Below are 20,979 nucleotides of genomic sequence, written 5' to 3'. Positions count from 1 at the left end.
CAAAGCTCAGCCCCCCCGCCTTTTGCTTAGAGCCATATCTCTGAGGGTGACCTGGAAACACATTTCCAGTGCCACTGTGGTAGGCTGCTGTGACACCAGCACTAAATGCAGTCTTTGTCAGCAGCAGGAAGAATATGGCAATGCACACCCAGGCATTTTCATTTATTTTCTTGAAGTCCACACTGGTCACTGTTCCTTCTGGGTTTGGGGGAGCAGAGTGAATGGGGAAAGCTTTTCACCTGCGTCCTTCCTCGGACAGCAGCAAGCTCAGTCAGGCTTCAGGTGCCACCTGAAGACATCAGCACTGCCAGCAGAGTCTCCAGAGGCGTCAAAACTCCCCACCTCATTTCTAAAACATAGAGCAACACAGACATTTCCTTTGCAGCTGCTACAAATACTCTAAAAAATAACAGGGTCTGGCTTTTATATGACTGCTACATACACACACACACACACAAAAGAAACCCACTCTACCACATGTAATCACTCCCTCTGAGAAAACAAGTTGCTACGGCTTGTGCGGAGCTTCCTGAGCACTCGGGATAATGAGGGAACAGAATATATGCCATGGGAGTTCAAATCTGAGTTTACCAGCACAACGCTACTCAAAAATTTTGAAATTCACTGCAAAATGCTACCTGGAGTTTTTGTGGCATCCAGAACAGCCTTAACAATACCTTCTTAATCTCTCACCAAGAAAATAAAAGCAGCACAGATCAGAAATAAAAGGTGTGCGACAACCTGCTAGTGCAACCTATATGGCTTTGCTCCTTTGTGCTGAATATTGGCTTTATGCACGACTTCAGCAGGCACACAGAGCTGGGAAAGCCAGCACAAGGAACTGCTGGGGGCTGCAGCCGGGTCCACGTGTGGGTGGTGCCATAAAGAGGCGTGGACAGCGCTGGAGGAAACCTGGTGGCATCCTGAAATCCCAGGCTCCTGTTTTGCACGAGGAGAGGAATAACCCAGAGAAAAAATAACTCGTGGCTGGGTTGTGCTGAGATCCAGCAAAGGTGGGTAGCAGGATCTGCTCTGGCTCTGGCCCACAGCCAGGGGAGCAGAGCACCCCTCACCTCAGCCCCCTGCATAGAAACGAAACTGAGAATATTATGAACAGCTCTAAAAAAAGAAACTGTTTTAAAGCCAAATTGTGCCTATAAAACAGAAATGAATCGAAATTAATCACGAGTCAATCTATTGATTGATTCTAATATCAGAGCAGGATAGCTGTGATTTTAATACATTCCTTAAATATAAACATGCCTGTTTCTTTGCTCCTAAAAAGGTCTTATTTTTTGTTTGTATTCCCTCTAACTCACTGTTCTTTGACTGTGCAGCACAATGTTGCAGTTAGAGCTGTCAAGCATCCTGGAGTCATAAGTATTTTTCAGACCCCTCATTAACAAACAAGCTTCCAAGCTCAATATGTGTTATCAAAATGAGATCTTTTCTCAACAGTTGACAATTATGTATTATACAGTTACAAGTTTACAACTGGTGACACCATATTGTTAGATTTTGGTCCTGACTTTTAACAATGTGCTGCCTGATTACATTTTGTATTATATTCTGAATGTATAGGAGTATTTTATTCGTGGCCCCACTTTATTCTGCAATTTGTTTCTCAATAAATGCAAAATAATAAAAGCCCAAATCCTAGCGTGTGGAGTATTTTTATTGACCCGAGTGTTCTGCTAGTAAACACAACTTTGATGGTTTCATGAGTGAAAGTTTATTAGGCTGTGTTAGTTTTAAAATACAATTGCCAGGGGACTGATGTTGAAATCATTTCTTGCAAGACAAACTTGGTTTTGGATGCTTTCCCAGCCCAAGCGCCACAAGGAAAGCAAAATGGCTATCCGGACACATGACATTTTGCATTCATTCTTGCAGTGGCAAATGTTTAAACATCTTAATGCTGTCTGCCACTAACACAGAAAGAAAACAAAAAACCAGCTGTGAAAGACTTGCTCCCTGTTTGGTGTTTTCAGGGTAGTCCTCACAAAAAAGTGGCCAGATATCCTCCTTACAGGTCCACTCAACTGGTAGATACCAGTCTGCCCATCAAAACTGACTAGGGAGTGACAATCCATTGCCTGGAGTTGTGTCATATTTCTAAATTCATTTGGTTTTGCTTAGTTTTATGAAGCCATCCCCAGACTTCATCTCTGAGAGAATTAGGTCCAAATGGTCCTGCCCATCCTAAAGTTCGTGATCCAGCCCAAGGAGAGTTAAGGGGGTCTTTTCCAGCATTACTGGAAGGGCCTCTCCTGAAAAGCCACAATATCAGTCAACCAGAGTTTTCAGATCTGGCAGCACCTTTAGGGAAGTGTCACTTCTCAGGAGCCCTCTGGGGGATATAGGAACCGGGGTCTCATTGCAGGAGAAACACAATGGAGCTGTTCTGGAATACCCTCTGTTCCCCAGACCCCTCAGCTGCCCAACAATAACCTGACCCCTGCCAGCTTTTAGAAACAGCACCATGTGGTCTTATAGACCTGCATTTTAAGCAGCCAGGAGAAACCCTCCCCTCTGCCCCACAAAGCCATAAGGTCTCATGAACACCCAAGTTTTTAGCTCTTCTCTCTGCTGACAGCAGAACCAGACTCGCTGGTAGCAGGACAGCCCCACAGACTCGTCTGTGAGATCCTCACTGAGCCAGCACACATCCCACAGGACCTCTCCTCCTCTCTCTCACCTTGGGGTGAGCCATGGCTGGTGCAACACCTTTGCTGAAAGGCTCCCAGGTGTTCACAAGGCCCCTTGAAACAAGGTTTGGGAGACTGTTAGGAGAGCATTCACCTGCAGAGGGGAAGATCAGCACCGAGGGAGGCAGGAGCAAGAGCTGTGCCATTCCCCTGCCCACACACCATATTGTCTTCCTCCAGCAAGGCTACTCCAGAGGCTTTCTCTGATGCCAAACAACACGAGCTAGGAGGGCAAAAAAAAACCAAAACCCAAGAAAAGTACAGCCTCGTGAAAATGTCCTGTCTGTTCATTTCCACAAGCGCTAGCAAGACATTCTCTAAAATCATACACATGTAAAAAGATCTAGAGGTTGCTGGTTAGTTTGTCATACATTTTTATAGGCTTTTCTGAATGGTTTTAGATTTGACATAGTAACTGACTGTTACTAGAAATAAACTGTAAGTCAATTCCATGCTTCCATAATTCACTGCCCAGGGTTGTTCAAAAAGATTTAGTGATACTTGTGATAGACAGCAAGCCTCTTGATGTTTTCATTTTCACTTAGTGCCTGTAATTCCTCAAACTTGCTGACCTCTACAGAACAGGACGGAAAGGGGCTCCAAAACTTCTCTGAAGGCACTCACTCACCAAAACATCTGAAACACTCTCATTTGGCTTCTTTTCTTTCCAGGGCACAAGCAATATGGGAATAAAGCAATTGCTGTTGTTTCTAAGAAGTTGACCATTATTATTATCTCCATGACGGATTGTGTGGTTTTAATCATTTATAATGGAAGAAGTTAACCCCCCCACAAACCAAAAATGTATTTTTGTGACTCAGAATGGCAGTTCTCCTGACAGCTGCATATTGATATTTCTCTGACCGAGTGCCTTCATTTTGAACTTTAACCTTTTTATAGGCATTTTCCTCCTCTCTCCAAAAGTTAACAGATAAATTTTAAAGGCTCCAGGTCTGGATGTAAAGATGCACAAACAGATGTGTGCCTATGGAGTGTGTGACCGGGAATGCTGGTTAGTCAGGGCTAACAAACGTTTGAACATTCAAATATTTAAGATACACTCACATTCCTGGTGACTGTGCATGAAACCCACGCAGGGGGCATTCCTGCCCGGGAGAGATGATGGCCATGAACCATTTGACTGTAACAGTAGGAAGGGGTAACAAGCAGAACTGCTGTTGCGGCTCCTCTTAATGCAGGGTTCCCAGGACAAAAGCACCTTGATAGTATCAGCACGGATCTGTCATTACGATTTAATTACCAACAACAGGCCACTGACATTTGAAACTGTTTATCAGATTCCGATCCTGAAGGTGGACCGGAGGCCACCTCTCCTTCCCCCAGAGGGTAATTTTTCCCTCAGCACAAAACGCCGTATGGTTAGCGCCGGGCTGGCACCGCACCTGGAAACACGGTCCCCCGTTCTCTTGGCGCAAGTGGAGACCTTCCCAGTGGTGATGAACACCGCCGAGGGCTGTGGCCTTAGCCCTGCCACGGAGCAGATGGGAAGCAGCCAGGATTCCTGCCTGAGCTGGATTGTTTTGGGAAGAACCAAAAAGCAAAGCATGGCAGCCCGGCTCCCAAGACAGGGCGTAGCAACAACAAGAAACAGAGCTTTCTTGGGGTGCTTTTAAGCAACCTGGTGATTTTAACCTAAGTGGATGGAAGCACCTCCAGCAAAACCTGACCTGAGGTGTTTGCAGTGGGGATTACTCTACGAGTTACAGGTATTTCACAGCAGATTGAACACAATTCAGTTTTATACCATGCAGTCCTGTGCAGCCCTCTGCAGCCAGGACTCACATAAATTATATCCCAAGAGTCTCTGCAGAAAAAAAAACCAAACGGACAAAAACAACCCCACACCCCACAAAGAAAATTACTTGGGAAAAAAAACCCCAAGAAATTAGAAAAAAAAAAAAAGAATTATAGGAATTGCAATCATATATTTCAATGCATTTATGCCTCTGGTTATCAAACAAGGATCTGGAAAGAGGGTAAAGAAAAAAACCCTCAAACTGAGGCTTTGCTTGAACTTCAGCATCAGACAGATGATTCTCCCTCTATTCCTTTTCTTCTGTGCATTAACTATTTAGCATTATTTTATTTTTCCTCTTTTAGAAAAAGAGAGAAAGAAATTGCAGGCTTTGCACACCCAGCAGAGCCAGCAAAGATCTTTCACAACCTGTCTAGCAAGCCAGTGGCCTGCTGAAAATCAATCAGCTACAGAAGCCAGCACTGCTGACTCACAGCCATTAGCTTTTGTTTGGACATTTTCACATATTGTCTAAACTTTACTTTTTGTCTAGAAGGTTTACACCAAACACCTCCATCTACTCAGACTTGGATGAACCTTGTGAGTCCCTTCCAGCCCAGGATATTCCAGGATTCTCTCACACTCACTTGCAGAAGAACCCAGGGAGAAAAGGTCAGTTGTGATTCAGGAAAAAAAAGGAGGAAGGAATAAATTGCAAAAAGGTGCACTGGAAGCTAACATGCCTCTTGCACTTTTAGCTGCAGTGCAGGAAAAGCCCCTACACACACAGACACATAAACACAACGTACATTTTTTATGAATCAGGCCTTTAGTTTTAATTATTTCTTACTATATAGGCCAATTAAGGATGAGTTGGCAGGATGAGGATCTTTCCCAGCTCATTTGAAGCTAGGAAAGGTGGAGTTTTCTTTGCTGAAGGCTCCCATTCACAAATTTTTGGCAAAAAAAAAAAAATAAATATATTAATGTCATTAAGCAACTCTAGTAAAATTCTTCGTCCTGTATAGGTAGAAATGTAAAAGCAGGAGACCCAAAAGCTTCCATTTGACCCCATCTCTCACTTTTAAATAAAATCAATTACAGCATCTCTAGTTGTCTGAGTTTTCAGAGATAAATACCAATAAATACAGATCCAGAACTGCACCTAGAAAAGTCTTAGGTACACATGTCCTCCGAGAGCTCCCCTCCTTTTATCTATGATTGATCCTCTTCACCTTCAGAGTGTGTCGAGGTCAGAGCTTAGTTAAGAATTCCTTTTAAAACATATTATAGACACTTTTCAATATATGCTGTGCATTTTGCAATGCAATGGAAGACTACAGAATAACAAACCCAAAGCACATTAATTGTGGAAGCAATCAGCCTAAGTGGTGAGTATGTAGAGCTTACAGATGTCGTATGTGTAAGGAAGCATCTTCCAGATTAAGATACCATTTTTTTTGTTGTGTTTTGGGTTTGGTTTTTTTTTTTACAACCACTTCAAGCATTTTCAAACAAACATAATTAGCAATGAGGACTGAAATGGGCTTGCAAAAACTACACTGGAGTCAGACAGTGCCTTGTGACATTCCTCATGGCTGGATATAGGAAAATTCTGTGCTTGAGGTAGCAGTGAAGGATTTTTCTGCAGGGAACAGGAATGGGTGTTAGACTGCCCTGCTGCAGGTGAGGAGCTCCTTTGTCCCTGGTGGCCATGCCATAAATCTGTATTAATGGCAAAACATCAAACCAGATGGCAGCCAAGAGGTTATTAACCCACAGCCAGGCTGGGCCAAGAGTGAGCACAAGCCCCAGCCCACTCCATCACTGCAGGCTTTCTTAGCAAAAAACAACACTTTGCACAAGAGGAAAGGTTAAAAATTTGCACATTTGAGCCAAATTGGAGCTTACCAAGCAAGTGGTCAGCACTGCATTGTCAGGAATAACGGGGTCTCACCTGCTGTTGGGAGAGATCTTTTTATCTGAATTTTCCACAAACTGAGAGTAAAAGATCTTTACAGCCCCTTCCAGTCTCTGTGTCTGTGCATCTAAGGGTCTAAAGAGCTTCCAGCCTGATTTTCCAAAACATCTGCAGCTCCCCAGGTAAATAGCGTGGGTGGCACTTCTACAGCAGGCCCCAGGTCTGATCCAGCCACTGCTCTGCTGCTGCATTCACTTAGGAATGACAAAGAAAATGAAAACTTGATAAAGAAAATTAAAACCTGGCAAAAGTGAGCTGTGGAACCCTAAAACTTTAAAAAAAAAAAAATTAAAAAAATTAAAAAAAGCTTCCAGCTCATGATAAACATTATAATGAAGCCTCTAATTTTCCTAATGAAAGTATTATCTATCAAGATAAAAGTAAAATGATTTATTAGATTTTCAAACATCACAGAAATAAAATAGTAAATCAGTGCAGGCAGTAATTATTCCATCTCAACTTGAAGCCATTAACTCTTTGTCTGCTGTAAAGACATCCTAACTACTCTTTTTAATTCTATAACCCTATGAAATAGCTTTATATAATCCAACGCTAAACAACAATTACTACTGACTTGAACAGGAGTTGAAATATTTTCTTCAAAATGCACCTGAATTCATGAGAAGAGGAAGCCCAAGAACCCATCTGGAAGGGCTAAAATTCTTTTTAAAAAACCCAACAAAACCCTGAAATCACAATCTTGTGAAACTCTAAGGAGGGCACCTGGTCACTGCCAGTTCTGCTCCTCATCTCTCCCACCTCTGTTCCCCTGCACTTATCCTGCTCTGGCAAAAATCAGCCTGCTGTATTCACTGTGATTTTAAATGCTGCAGTTCTCCATCAGCTTCCCTCTTATTAAGGCACAGAATATACTGCTTGTTGCTACACAAAGTGTCCCCCCACCCCCTCTCCCTTCACTAATGGCTCTTTTCATGATCTGCAGCAAGGATCATTTAATCTGTGAAGAATGCAAATTTCAGTGTTTGTATATCGTCAGTTATTACCTTTTATTTCTAAATTGTGTATTTGGAAGAGGAGGAAGGACTTAATGCCTTTATTTGCTGCGGAGCAAATGTTCAAGGATACTGCAGAAAGCAGTTTATCCCAGCATAATTTTAGATGCTGAAACTGGAAGGTGCTCCAAGCCCCTTGGCTGCCGTCCCCTTGGCATCTTGTGCAGCCTGAGGCAGCCTTTGCCACTTCCCACTCATTGCAACCCCAGTGCTTGGGGGCAGAGGGGCATCACATCCACTTTTTGCCTTTATCCTGATCACTCTTCTCTATGCCATCAGCCCTGGAGGCGCTTCAAAAGCCAGGCAAGCTGTGGCAGACAAGCCCCCTTGCTACCCCTCTATGCCACGCAAAACTCCAGCCACGCTGCCCCTTGCTGCTCCATGCAAGCAAACGAGGCAGCCGTGGTGAAGTTCAGAGGGACACAAAAGGCACAAATAATAATAATTTTAAAAGTCTGCATGCAGTAACATCTAAAGCTAACTGCATGTTAAGCAAGGAGATTGCAAAGTCCTCTTGAGTGGCTTAGGAAATTCAGGCACAAACAAAATCTGGGAGGCAGCCTAAGTGCTGCCCTGACAATATTTAAGCCAATGAATGTAAGAAAAGGAATTGGAATATCAAAAATAATTACATGAAAATAACAGTGTTTATTTTCCCAAGAGCTTGCCCACCTGCAAGTTCTGGTTTTGCCAACGTAATCCTGCATTTGTCTGAGCAAGCTGGCTGAGAGGGATTAAAGCAGGACTCAGTGTGCTTGTGCCAGGGCTGAAATTCAGCCTGCAAGTTTCAGAGACCCCTGAATTATTATGGGAATTAGTCAAGGGAGGAGTAGGAATTTAACTAAATGCTCACCCTTTGGTGACTTTAAGTTACATTTAGTATCATTATTTTACATCAAGCTTCTGAAAATTATTTAATTTTTTTCCCTGTTTCATGCCAAGGTCTTAATCTTTACTGCACTGGCAGTGAGAACGTTTTAAAGAATCATTTCCCGAGACACATTTAATACATTTCCAGTAAATTGTACATAAACCTGTCCAGCTGGCTGGGTCATTTCATCAGTGACACACCCACTGAGTGCAGGATGCCACCTGAGATTTACCTCAATGCTTTCAAAACCAAAGCGATGATGGGATAAAGCTTTGCTAATGTGTGAGTGCGATGGGGAATACACTGATAACTGCCCACCAGGGAGTACAAGGATCTTTTTTAGGTTTGTTATGGGAAAGATTACACAGCGGATTAGACAAAGGAGGTTGAAGATCAGCACTGAAATTACACCGACTTTAGGAGAAGCAGCATTAAAAAAGCTGGTTGTTTCTTTAAAACCACTTAAGAAACAGACGGTGAAGTTTATCAAGTGTTTCTGAGCTGTGTCCTGTACTGCTTTCAGGGACTGCTCCACATGCTTGGGAATACAAACAGAAGTTTTCACAGGATGAGGGTTCTGAGCAGGATCTGCCATGTCGGGGCAAAATACCAACAGTGAGCTCCTCACAGTCAGCTCTGCTGAAATTACATCAATAAAGAATGTTCAAGATGAACATTTTTAATGGCTCCTCTTATGAATATATTTGCTGAATCCAAGCAGGGGGGGAAGAAAGAAAAGATCTTTTCATTGTTCACCAGCTATTTCTGATAAGGAGTGCAGAGGAGGCAAAGTGCTGAGGAAAAGACATCCCGCTGAAGCCCAACCTAAGGTGCACCCCAGCAGCCTGATTTTAGGAAGAAGTGATTTGTTTATGATACAAACACAATCCTTTCCTGCAGGTGATCATGTGCCAGCAATGTCACCAGTGGAGTATTAAGGGAGGCCCTGGCCTTGGGGATCCCACATGTCCCAGGAGGAGACGGAGGTCTGGAGCAGCACGGGGGTCCTGGTCAGTGACAGTTGTGGCTGTATGAAGCATTAGCACCTGGAGCCACTGAGTGAGAATTTGGGTGACCAGCCATGGCCCAGTCCCCTCCCTTTGTCCCCACCACCCCTGGCAGCTCCCTGCCCGCCCCGTGCAGTTCTCAGAAGTTGAGCCAGGCTGGCATCCTCGTCGCTGCTCAACACCGCCGTTTAAGGGAATTTAATAAAATTATTTTTCTAAACTGTTTTAGATGCCATATCTATAATCCATAAAATTTATTGTACCTTTATGTAGAATTATACTGGAGTTGAATATATAAATCAATTTATAAGGTCTAATGACATACAAACGCTTAAAAACTAAAGGCGATGTAGTAAATTCAAATTACCATTACAAATGTAAGCTTTGTAGTCAGTGTGTGACCCGCTAAGGATTATATTTAACTCCCCTGAGAGTGGTTTATCATAAAACTTTATACTTTTATTACAGTGAATTATTAACTCCTCCATGATGTGAGTCATTCCATGCTCTGACTATAGCTTTTTTAATGACACTATAATAGACATCTTGCTAATAGCAGTAGGATTGCTACCTCTGAGGTTAGAAAAAATAGAAAAGATAAAAAAAGGGAAAAAAAGAAGTGAAAATAAAAGATACATGCAACAAATATCTGAAAATGCATTTCTCAAGAGAGTAAAAAATAAGGACCTGTAAGAAGTTCCATCCAAGGCCGAACTGCATGAGGGTCATGACAATCTTCTGGCCATGTGGAGAAGCAATGAGCTGAAAAGGCTGGTATCTGAAATAACCAAAATGTTTTACCATTAGAAGATACAAGAATCTGAATTATTATGATGATTTAAATTATTTTTTATGTGGAGAAGAATTCTTTTTCCTCCTGATGTTCCAGTTCAATCAAGCGACCTTAAGATATCTTTATACAAATTACTGGACAATCATTCCTTCGTCCAAGGAAGTTTCCACAGACTTTTCCCAATTAAGATTTGCACTATCCCCAGTAATCTGCAGTTTAATATCAGTATTTCCAGACCCTCCCTTGGCTGGAATTGGTCCAAAATCCTGGGAGATTTCTGGGCTCAATGACAGGAGAATCGAGGCCCATGAAAAGTCCAGGGTTCACTTCATTATCAGAAAAGCAAATCCAAGAGAGGCGTTTCACTTCACCTCTTTCTTTTGTGTTTTACTTCAAATTTCAAAACAGGTCTGCCCAGCCAGGAAATGTCACCCTTCTAGATGAATTTCTCTCTCCAAAAGCCAAACTCTGCTCCAGTCACATTTACAAAAAAAAAAAATTGACTGGATTTAAGATAAAGCTAGCCCACTTTTGACCAGATTTCCACATTTTTCAAGCACAAAGGATTTTCCATATGTTAGGATATGATTTTAAAATGGCACGCACACATTTTTCCATGAGAGAATTCTACCAAAAAGTGACTAACTACAATCTGAAGCATGCCAAATCGTGTGGCATTACACCAAAATGAACCTGTGGGTATTTTTAAATGATCCTTGCAAAAAAAGAAAAAAATAAAACCAGAAAATTCCCACTTCTTGTATCTTCAAGATTTTTCAAGTACTTAATATTAAAACAGTGAAAAAAAATATATCAAGGAGACAATTTCCTATTTCCTCATGACACTCATTAATCCATTTATAGTGCTCCTTTGCCAGCAACATGACCACAGGGCTACTGAAAAACAGCAGGAAAATTAAAACTGGCAAAGAGAGGTCAAGCTTACCTGTACAGCAAAAAAAAACCCCAACAGAATAGTCTGAAACAGTGGTACTGCAGTACAAGTTCTCTGAAAATTCAGGAGCTGCTAAGAGCTATCTATATGATCATCTCCCATTTATGAAATTTGTTTGCACCTGCTGCTTTTACATGACTGCATTTTTTCTCTTTTGGACAGAGGCAGTGGTTACCGCTGTGGTCGCTGGACTTTCACTTGAGGAACATTAAAAGGACCTTGCATGAGAATTTTGAGCAGGGCAAAACTTTGTGGGGTGAATAACCTGCAGAAAAGACAGTCCTGCCACAAAAGTTTGCCTAATTTACCTGTTTTTCCTTGAAAACAACTTTCATTTTCAGCCTTGCCGTGGCTGCAGGGAGGACTTTCAGGGCAGAAGGCTTGGAGCTACAAACCCTTTTATTCTGAGTGGAGTTGAGGATGTTTATTTGAGGATACTATTACTATCCCTAAACCCACAATGGATTATACCAGAGCAGGAGACAACAACTCTTGTCTTGATGAATTCACACCTACCTTTACTTGCATTCTTGGGAAAGACTTGATGTTTAGACCTAAGCAAAAGGATTGCATTGCTTCCTAGACCTGGAAGAGAGCTACCAAAATTCTGTGCTTTAAAAGAATTGCTTTCTGCTTTCTGCTCAGCTCCAGTTCTACAGCAGCAAGAACAGGCTGCACCCTTTGTAACAGCGGCACATGTCCCTCTTCCTGCATTGATCTTCCCAACACTAAATGAGAAATTTGTCTAAGCCTGCTGATAATTTAAAAAAACCAAACAAACCAACCAACCCTCTGCTCAGTGCCACTCCAGCAGGAGTTTCTGGGCCAGAACTGAAATAAAGGAAAATTATGCCATGTGCAAACTCAGCCCTGTGGAAAAGCAGAAAGTCTGCTGTTGTGACACCATGAAACTCTCTTTCCACAGCTTTTATGGGGCAGTTTAGTGCTGTGCTCCTGTTTGGGGTTTTTGTGTCTCCAGTCTTTCTTTGTCAGCGTTTATTTATTTAACTATAAAGTCTCTGTTGAGGCTTAGGTTTGTTTACAAGTGGTTCTCAGCCCAGAAAGCAATTAAATATTGCATTTACTAAAGCTGGGTATTGCTGTGATGGTCAAGCCACCTTGACACCAGAGCAAAGCCAGGTGGCCACTGTGGATGTCACCACTGTGCGTGCCCACCCTTTCTGAGGCATGGCAGGGACGGCGCAGAGAAGTGTCCATTTCCTGCCGAGGGCAGGTCCTGTTTGCTCATCATAAAACCTGCTCATTAACCCAGTTCACCAGTAGGTACACTGACCCCTGGTCCAGTCCTGAGCACCTCACCAGACAAATCTCTTTGTCTTCGAGGTGAGGGAGGAATGCACACACAGGAAAGATTTTTTTTTTTTTTTTTTTTTTTAATGGCACTGCACATTACTGAGCAAATTGTCAACTTTGTGCTTTACCAGACGTGGGCACAGCAACTTGATCAAGGTCCAGAGTTGCCTAAACTCTAGCTCTGAGCCCTTACTTTGGTGAATTGTGGTTCTCAGCTCTCCTCAGTAACTGCTGCATTTTTTTTTTATTATTTTTGACATCTAAACGTCCTTGCATCTGAGAAGGAGATGGAGATGAAAGAAAAAAAATTGAGAAGTGCAGTGAGTGATTTCACATTCAAATAAAATAGGTGCTGTACTTCAGGAAGTTATAAGCACCTGCAAACAGGAGTTTATAATGAAAATGCCTTTTCAACCATAACTATAGCATTGTAGTAGTAGTGCTATAATACAATAAACTATCCTATTAAATCTAAAGAGTTAGATTTAATGAGACAGTGGTTGTATATTAAATAAATGCCAAATTATTATTAAAAAATGTTTTTACTGAGGTTTAACAACTCTGTCTTATACTTGCTGCCTTATTACCCCCAAATAAAATGCATGTACAAGAACATGTATTTAAACCACTGCATAAAGCACACCCAAAAAAAAAAAAAAAGTTACAAATGGGTCATTCAAATCTGGAAAGAACCCAGCCTTTGAAAGGTAAAGTTCACAGCCTTGGGTTAACAAGAAGAAAACAATAGCTTAAGTGACAGAAATTTTATGGTGCTACTGTAGCAAAATCCTTGAGGACATTTGAGGCTGGGGGCTTTTGGTTTGTTTAGTTATTTGGGTTTAGGTTTGTAAATTCAAGTTAAATCAAGGTGGCTCAGAAAAGAAATTAACCTTAAGCTCTATTTCTGGCCAGCAAGAGATGGAGGAAATGTTGCAGCAGGCAAGCAAAAATGCATTGTTGACAAATGACTCCATTTATAGTCCAGATTTCGGACACCTTGTCCTTAGTCACCAGTGACATCTAATTTGTCCCTAAAAAAACTAGCCCTTACATCTTTGTTACTTTAGGCTTTAGGTTAAGACATGTGGATGTCCCTCATAAATCTGATCTCCTATAGGGCCTGTCTCCTTCCAGTAGCTTCCCAGTTGAGGGAAAAAACAACAACAAATCCCAAACCCCACCATTACCCACTCTTTTCCTTCCTGTTCCAAAGACCTCATCAAGAATAAAGAAATCGTCCTAAATTTAGACATGTTAATCCCACGGTGTTTGTGTGAAATAGGTTAGTCAGACTGAGAACAAAAGGGAGGGAGAAGAAAGCTATAAAAAGCAAATGAAGGAGAGAAAAAAATATATCTACTGTACTTCACTAGCCAGAATCACTGTGGGTATACACCATACAGGGACATCCGTCAGCACCAATCAATACGTGTGGTGTTAGTCATGGATGATAAATTTGAAAGGGATTATAACTGTAAACAGTGATCAATAGAGACTTGCTGGAGGAGACAGAGAGGAAAAAACAACCTTAAAATGTTACACGGTTAATAAAGTAAGGGGTCAGTCTTAAACAAAACTCCAGTGAGACCCACTTATTTCAGAGCTGTTTCTACAAGGAGGGGGGAAAAAAAGACCTACCGATTTTCATAAAGCAATTGCTACTAAAAGGGCACATTATTAATTTACAGCATATTTGCTGATCCCTCTGTTTCGAAGTCACATCCTCCATTAATGTTTGGTTGGAGATGTTTTGCTGGATATAAGCTGGCATCCCCCAGACCCCCAGAGAGAAGCTTGCTTTCCTCCTTGCTCCTGCCCCCCTCCTTCCCCCCCTCCTTCCCTACCACTGACTTCACTATGGGCACATGAGTGATCAGAGCATTCACAACGGTGACATTCCCCTCCGCAAACAAATTCATCCAGGGCTTCAAGTAAAAAATGCAGAGAGCCTGTGCTGTTCACCCACAGATGAATGGAACTATCCGTCTTGTCACCAGGGGTCGTAGCAAGAGGTTACTGCGAGTATATACCTTGGCTTCTGTGCTGACGTTTGCAAGCAGCTCCCTTGCAAAAAATAAAATAAAATAAAAAATCCTGCCATATCAAGCACTTATCCAGTCCCTCTAGAACCCTTCTCAGATCATGTCTTTCCACACCTTTGGAGTCACAGCTCCAGGCTTGACATATATATTTTTTTTCTGCTGACCTTTTAGCGTCCTTTCTGCCACAGTGTGTAAACCATAAGCTGATATATGAAGGCAATTTTTAGTGGTGCCACTTGTATCTGAGTGATTGCACACGCTTTACGTTTCTGGCCTGCCACCCTTCCACCTTTTGAAGATCTCTCTATTTCTTTTAAAGGAACTGCAACAGAGGTGAAAGGAAGTTTAACTGCTTCAAGACTTTGATGGCCCAAGAGCACCTGTTTTGGGTTTTCAAGAAGATAACGCTGCAGATTGGCTGACCAGTGCTTATGCTCAAACACTAAATCTTTCTTTCCTTGCATATAGACCTGCAGGGGTTGAAGGAGGGGAGAGGAAAGGCTGTGTAAAGCGTTTTCCCAAATTTAAGCTGGCAGAGATCAGTGATCACAGCAGGGCAGCTTTGCAAATATGTTACCAATAAGCTCCAAAGATCTGGAGTTGCAGCCGCGGGGACTGCGGCTTACAGGGCATGGGCCTCTGAAGATTTTCATCGCGGGAGCAGGGGGATTCCAAATCTTCCTCTGGGAAGATTTGCAGCAGATGGCTTCACAGAGTAATTTTTTTGTTGCCTCTCTGGCTCTCCCTATCCCGGTCACAGCGCTGGCAGCGAATCACTCAGGAGGACACAAACGACAAGGTGGCATCAGCCATTCCTTACGGATTTGCGGCACACCGCAGCGGCAAAATCCCACACAGACACGGGGATACACACAGAGGCATTTTAATATTGCAGCAGTCCCTTCCTAATTCACTGGAAAACTAGAAATGCATGAGCAATGGAGTAGGAAGCCAAAGAGGACCAACTTGAGGCCAAGGTTACTTTCTCCAGGATCACCGATGCCTCCCCTCAGGCAACAGAGGCACCATGTTGCAAATGTGGAACCTCAAAACCACACAGCATCCTAAAACAGGGTCACCATCTCAGGTGAAAGGATGGATGTGCTTCAGAGCCTGCAGAGTCCTTGTCACCAGCTACAGCTGCATGAACAGAGGAGTTGACTACAGCTACTATGAACTCCTTTGATCCCAAATCAACAGCAGAACTAAGAAAAGTCCATTTTTTATCCTTGCACCTCGTGTTCAAGAAATGGTTACCAGGTGGGAGAAGGAATAAGAAGCTCATCTGCCAAGGAATGATTGCAGAGAAAGTATTTGGGAAGTGTAAGGAAAAGTGTAACTCAGGAGGAATGAGGGAGATTTGGAGAAGAGATGAAGATGGTACCACCAAAGGGATGTTGAAACTTTGAGAGGACAGCACAAAGGAATGGGAGTAGAAAAAGTGGGAAGAATTAGTAAGAGAAGAATTAAAATCCACAGGGTCAAAAGAAAAAAAACAACAAAACACGTTGAGAACTGTTTTGAGAGAACAATTCCTATAGAGCCAACCCAGAGCCTTGTACAAATCACCTGAACAAATCATCACTATGCCTATAAAGCAGGGAGGACTGGATACAGGAGAAAGGTACAGATTAAATGCCAAAAATCTATTACTTTTTAGCAGCAGAAGCAGAGGACCACATGGCTGCCTCCAAGTGGGGATGGGAGGTTTCCAACCTAGCAAGTTGCTGCGTAGTTGCCATGGGCACAATTTGTGCTCAAGCTGTGCGCAGAGGCCAGGATTTGGCTTGGAGTCCCTGGGTTAAACATTACCTTTACAACGCTGTGCGGCGCCTTTCCTGGGCAGGGGGATGATGGAACCAAATTCCAAGGGACTGCCTGATTGGTCAGCAGCAGAGACCCCCTTGAGTACTCCACATGTGTTACACGTAGCAGAGTAAGGAAGGGAAGAGAAAGCACCAGGCAGAGAACCGACAAAAAGCTTTGACTCTGTCCTCCTTGGGTCTGATCCAAAGTGTGCTTTCATCACACAGTCATTGATTTAAGGGTCGGAATGAGCCCTTGCTTCCAATGGGAGCTGGATTCCCAGCTGCCCTTTCTTCACATGCTGGCCTGGGCATAAAGGGAGTACAAGTAATTTTCATTTCAAAGAGGGCTGCAATTGTCCTGTATTTTAATGCTGGACACTAGGAGTAGCCTCTTCTGTGTGACACTGGGAAACATCACCCACCCCACCTCACCTCCAAGGGCCCTTCCTCCCCCTCCGAGGCATCCCTGGTACAGCCCAGGTTAGCAGAGGGGCAAAGCCCTGGGGGCCAGGCAGGCATAAAGCTGCGGTTCTTGGGGAAGGCTGTAGACTCGCACTAGTGGTCTAGTGACCCTGATGATATTGATGACAATTAGTAGACAGAGATTAAAATGGAAATGAGGGAAGGATTCGTCTGTCACTTTATCCATCAGCTGTAGCTTGCCCCAGGCAACAGACACACACTGGGCTTTTTGTTTTGTTGTTATTCCCTTGTTCAGCTCAGTTGGTTTCAGCGGTTTGCTTAGTTATTACTAATTTTTTCTTAAAACTGCAATAAAAAGGTTTTTTTGTCAAATATCCACCAGTGACAACTCACAGCACCGAGCACGCAAACCATCCCTGCATGTGTCTGCTCTTGCTGCCTGCCTGATGCTGGGGATGTTGAAGAGCTCCACTTTCTCCTGCCTCTTTCAGTAGTTTCTGTTTCTTTTGTCTTTTTAATACCTCCTAGGAAAGCAATTGAACTGCTGGACTAGAGCCTGAAGGTCTCTGTTTAACTACAGCCAAGGCCATGGCAGTGCTAAGTTATTGTATGGCTGTGGCTGTTCAGGTTGGATGTCACCTGATGGGGATTCAGTGTATCCCCTCTGAGAAACCTGTCCCATCTGCCCTTCTTCCCCACAGACTGTAAATTGCCATTTCCTGAGATTGGAAGACACATCCCCTAAATTTTTCCTGAGATTAGAACTCATATATTCATTTTGAGGGACACAGGGAGGTTTTGTTTAATCCTAAAATGTAACTTGGGAGAGAGAAAACTCTTGTGCAGCTGTTATAAAATTCTAGCTCACAATTACCAGACGATTTTGGTTCAGTAGTCCACCAAGAAGCAAAAAAAAATAAAAAAATCATTAAACATGCTCCTGAAGCTCTTCCATGGTCTGCAACAAGGATCCATCTTGATGGCGCCAACACTTCCCTCCTGCTTTCTTGTTCTCTCTCGTTTCTCCCCTGCCAGAATATATCTCCAAGACAAAACTTTGCAACTTCTATTAACAACACCCCATTCCAGTATTGTGTGTACCCTACATGTGATAAATAACGAGCAACAACACAGAGAGGCACCCTCCCCCTGAAGAAAAAGCAGATTCAGTATTCATAAAGTATTAGAGAGCAGGCTCACATCTGCCATGGTCTTTTCATGGCTTCTGCTGTCACCAGCTCTGCTGATTTGCTCCCGGGAAAAGCCTGGGCACAGACATGGCAGAAGCCAGGGAGCAGAGCCCAAGTCCCCCCCTCCCCACACACACAGACACACACTCCAGGTTCCCGTGGGACAGAGGCAAATAAATAGAAAAGATGCCTCTGCTGCCATCAGGGCACTGGCACAGAGAGAGCTCCTTCCACTTAGCACAGTCAGAGCAATTAAGGGCTCGCTCCTCAGGCTTAAGAAGTCCACACTGTGGTCCTGATCCTGCAATGAGATGGATGAATGGTCATCATTCACGCAATTTCACTGTAGATCTTAAAAGAAATTGTTGGAAATCTGTGCTTTCCCAATGGGAATGCAATCACTGTTACAGGCTGAAATCTTGCTGGAAAGAGGGACTGGGGCAAGGCAGCAGGTATTCTGCTACACTACCAGAGGAGTAGGGAAAGATTTCTACCTCCATCCACACATTTCCCAGTTGGGACTAAACCTGAACAACCTGATTTATTACACCTGCTTTTCACGTGGTTAGCTGCAAATGTTTCTCAGGTTTCTACTGCTGTTGATGGACTACTGACTAATCAAAAAGTCAGGAGTGCAAATTTGCAGTACTGGCTGCTAGCCAGTTTGCCCATAAAAGGTTTCCAAATGGTCACTGAGCCCTTAACCCTCATGAAAACAGCAACAAAGACACTGCCCCAAGCTGCTGCTCCTGCCACAGCCTCCCTCTCGCTTTGTTGCATGCAAACATCACTGGGTTGCTTTTTTATTTTTTTTATTTTTTTTTCAAAAAAAAGGGTACAATTCCAGAACATGTAGCAGAGAGGCCTTTCTACTCATTAAAAGCTACATGTGGGTGTGAATTATTTTATATCCTCCTCGGAAATTATCAGACCACCTCAGAAAATGATTAGTTTTCGCATAAGGTGCCAGATCCTCTGGTCCATTTAGGCTGCTTTATGCCACTTTGATGGCTCAGCTCAGCCCTAAATAAAACAGGCTTAATTATCCTTAGGATTTCTCCTGCCTTGGGAAATCTCCAGGTAATGTGGAAATGCCACAGGGACTCCTGCACCACCACAGCTATTAGCGGCGGCGAGCAGTGGCGGGGAATATCCCCACGCCCCATTGATTTCCTGCTGCCGTGGCCGTGGGCATCTGGCACAGATGAGGGCCACCCTCGGGCTAATGCTGTTTATGCCAAGGAAAAGCCTGACAGTGGGACAGCCCCAGGACCACTGCTTGAAAATAATCTTGTGAAGCTGAGCCTAAATCAAACATGAAATACTTGAGGCTTGATGTGAATGCTGCACTCCCAAAGTCCATGGCTCATGGCAGAAAAGGGGCCCATGGCTTTGGAAAACATCTCTAGTTTTCCAAAGCCGTCACTCTTGCAGGAATGCAAGGGACATGGAGATGTCCTCAGCCTCAGAATAAGCATCTCTTCTCAGAAAAGGACCCATGCCTGCCACTGTCACACTGAGCAGTCCCACTCCAAAGGAATGCCAAGCCCAGGGTGCTTCTCCTACACAGAGGCTGCACAGGACAACCCCCCTGGCCCCATGAGCCCGGCAGAGGAGGCTCTTCTGCAGACACAGCAGACAAAACCAGGGCCTTTCAGGGCAAATTTCTGCTCATCTTAAAGAAGATGCCTAGAGGTGGCCAGCAGAAACACCATCACACGCAGAAGTGGGTTTATGTTGTAGGCACTCATGTCTCCTCCTGGTGTTTGGGGTAGGATGGGTGGGTTTACAGGTCTGTCACCTGAATACATGACAAAGACACAGAAAGAGAGGGGATGGACTTAGCCAGGGGCCCTGAACACAGCACAAAGAATGGGGCCACATACCCTTGACAGAAACTCACAGCCTCTTCCCACAGCATACCCCAGGCAGTTCACTTCTATCACGAAGCCAAGACAGGGTTATTTGGGAGCTCACATTTCACTCGCCTTTGTCTGTCTGCCTTCCTGAATCTGCAAACATCACTGCCGTGGAGCAGATCTGTGTCACATTCTGAAAGCCAGAATTTCTGCATCATGCTTAAAGGAAAGCTGAGATTTTGACAAAGCTGATGGGCAAGCTCCCCTCGCACCAGAGAAAGTTTCTTATGCACCACGGGCGAGTGGGCGAGGGAATTTGTTGAGACCTGTCGTAGCACCAACAAGAACTAAAAAATCTTGCAGCAGCTACTGCCATCTGAGCCTGTCAAATTCCACTGCAAACAATATGTCACTCTGCTGGGGAGGCGGCGAACAATCTGAGGGTGAGAAAAAGGGACGTCTGAAGTATCCAAAAAACTCACTGCAAAGGTTTTTAAAAAGAAGAGAGCCCATCCACGCACACGCACGTGCACACACACACACGCGGTGCCTCTGGCCAGCAGGCATTCGCTGCAGAACTGTAGCTTCCATGTTTTCACCAGTTTTTAAAGTATTCCCCTTGGTTCCAGTAGGATAATGTCAATCCTGGCACATCTTTCTTAAATTCATGGCCAGAGAGCTCAACTACTGATGGAGTAGGCAGGCTGCAAAAGCTGTCTACCTTTCTGCCAAAGTGTAGGATAACAGGCCCTAAAAGGACCAGGCCTTTTTTTGACCAAACACTGGTTTAACCAGGTTCTGAACTGTGCACTGGCAGATGTAATACCATTTGCTTTTCTCCTTCTGGGGCATTTGGAGAATTTAAAAACAGTTGAGAAGAACAGGGAGGAATGGGAACATCAGAGCACCAGCCAATGCTCCCATGCTCCAGTGGCACTTTCCTCTTGTTTCAGACTTTCTCCCTCAGATCTGCATGTGTTGTCTTCCACACTTCTTTGCTTCCCCACCATACTGCAGTATTCCCAACAAGTAAACCTTCTCCTCTGGAGGTACCCAGGAATGATGCCAGGGCTGCAGAGGAGAGCAGGGAAGCCCCCTTGCACAGGCCTCTCACCAAGGGATTATTAGCCAGCAGGATTTTCAAAGGGTTTTTCCACTCTTTCCAGGCTGAATGTTAATGGTTTTCCATTAACTGGGTTTTAATATCCCAGTGCTTTTTACTACATGAGAGCCTTACAAAAGATACCATGGTAAAGGAT

The 20,979-nt window shown here is 43.6% G+C and overlaps 1 protein-coding gene across 6 annotated transcripts in view; it reads right to left on the bottom strand.

The window, feature by feature from the left end:
* Positions 1-20,979, bottom strand: part of LOC111926426 (uncharacterized) — a 384,290-nt gene that overhangs the window by 253,785 nt on the left and 109,526 nt on the right. For 5 of the 6 annotated variants that reach the window (XR_015282459.1, XR_015282458.1, XM_086875079.1 and 2 more), the window contains exon 3: positions 10,024-10,114. The exons of the other annotated variant lie outside the window; for it this stretch is intronic. The gene's annotated coding sequence lies outside the window, so the exon portion shown is untranslated. The remainder of the gene's footprint in view (positions 1-10,023; positions 10,115-20,979) is intronic. 6 annotated transcript variants of the gene reach the window in all.

Source organism: Cyanistes caeruleus, chromosome 2 (genome assembly GCF_971803275.1).
Source record: "Cyanistes caeruleus chromosome 2, bCyaCae1.hap1.1, whole genome shotgun sequence".
NCBI lineage: Eukaryota > Metazoa > Chordata > Aves > Passeriformes > Paridae > Cyanistes > Cyanistes caeruleus.
Note: the sequence above shows the minus strand (reverse complement) of the source record. Positions and strands in the feature narration are given on the sequence as shown.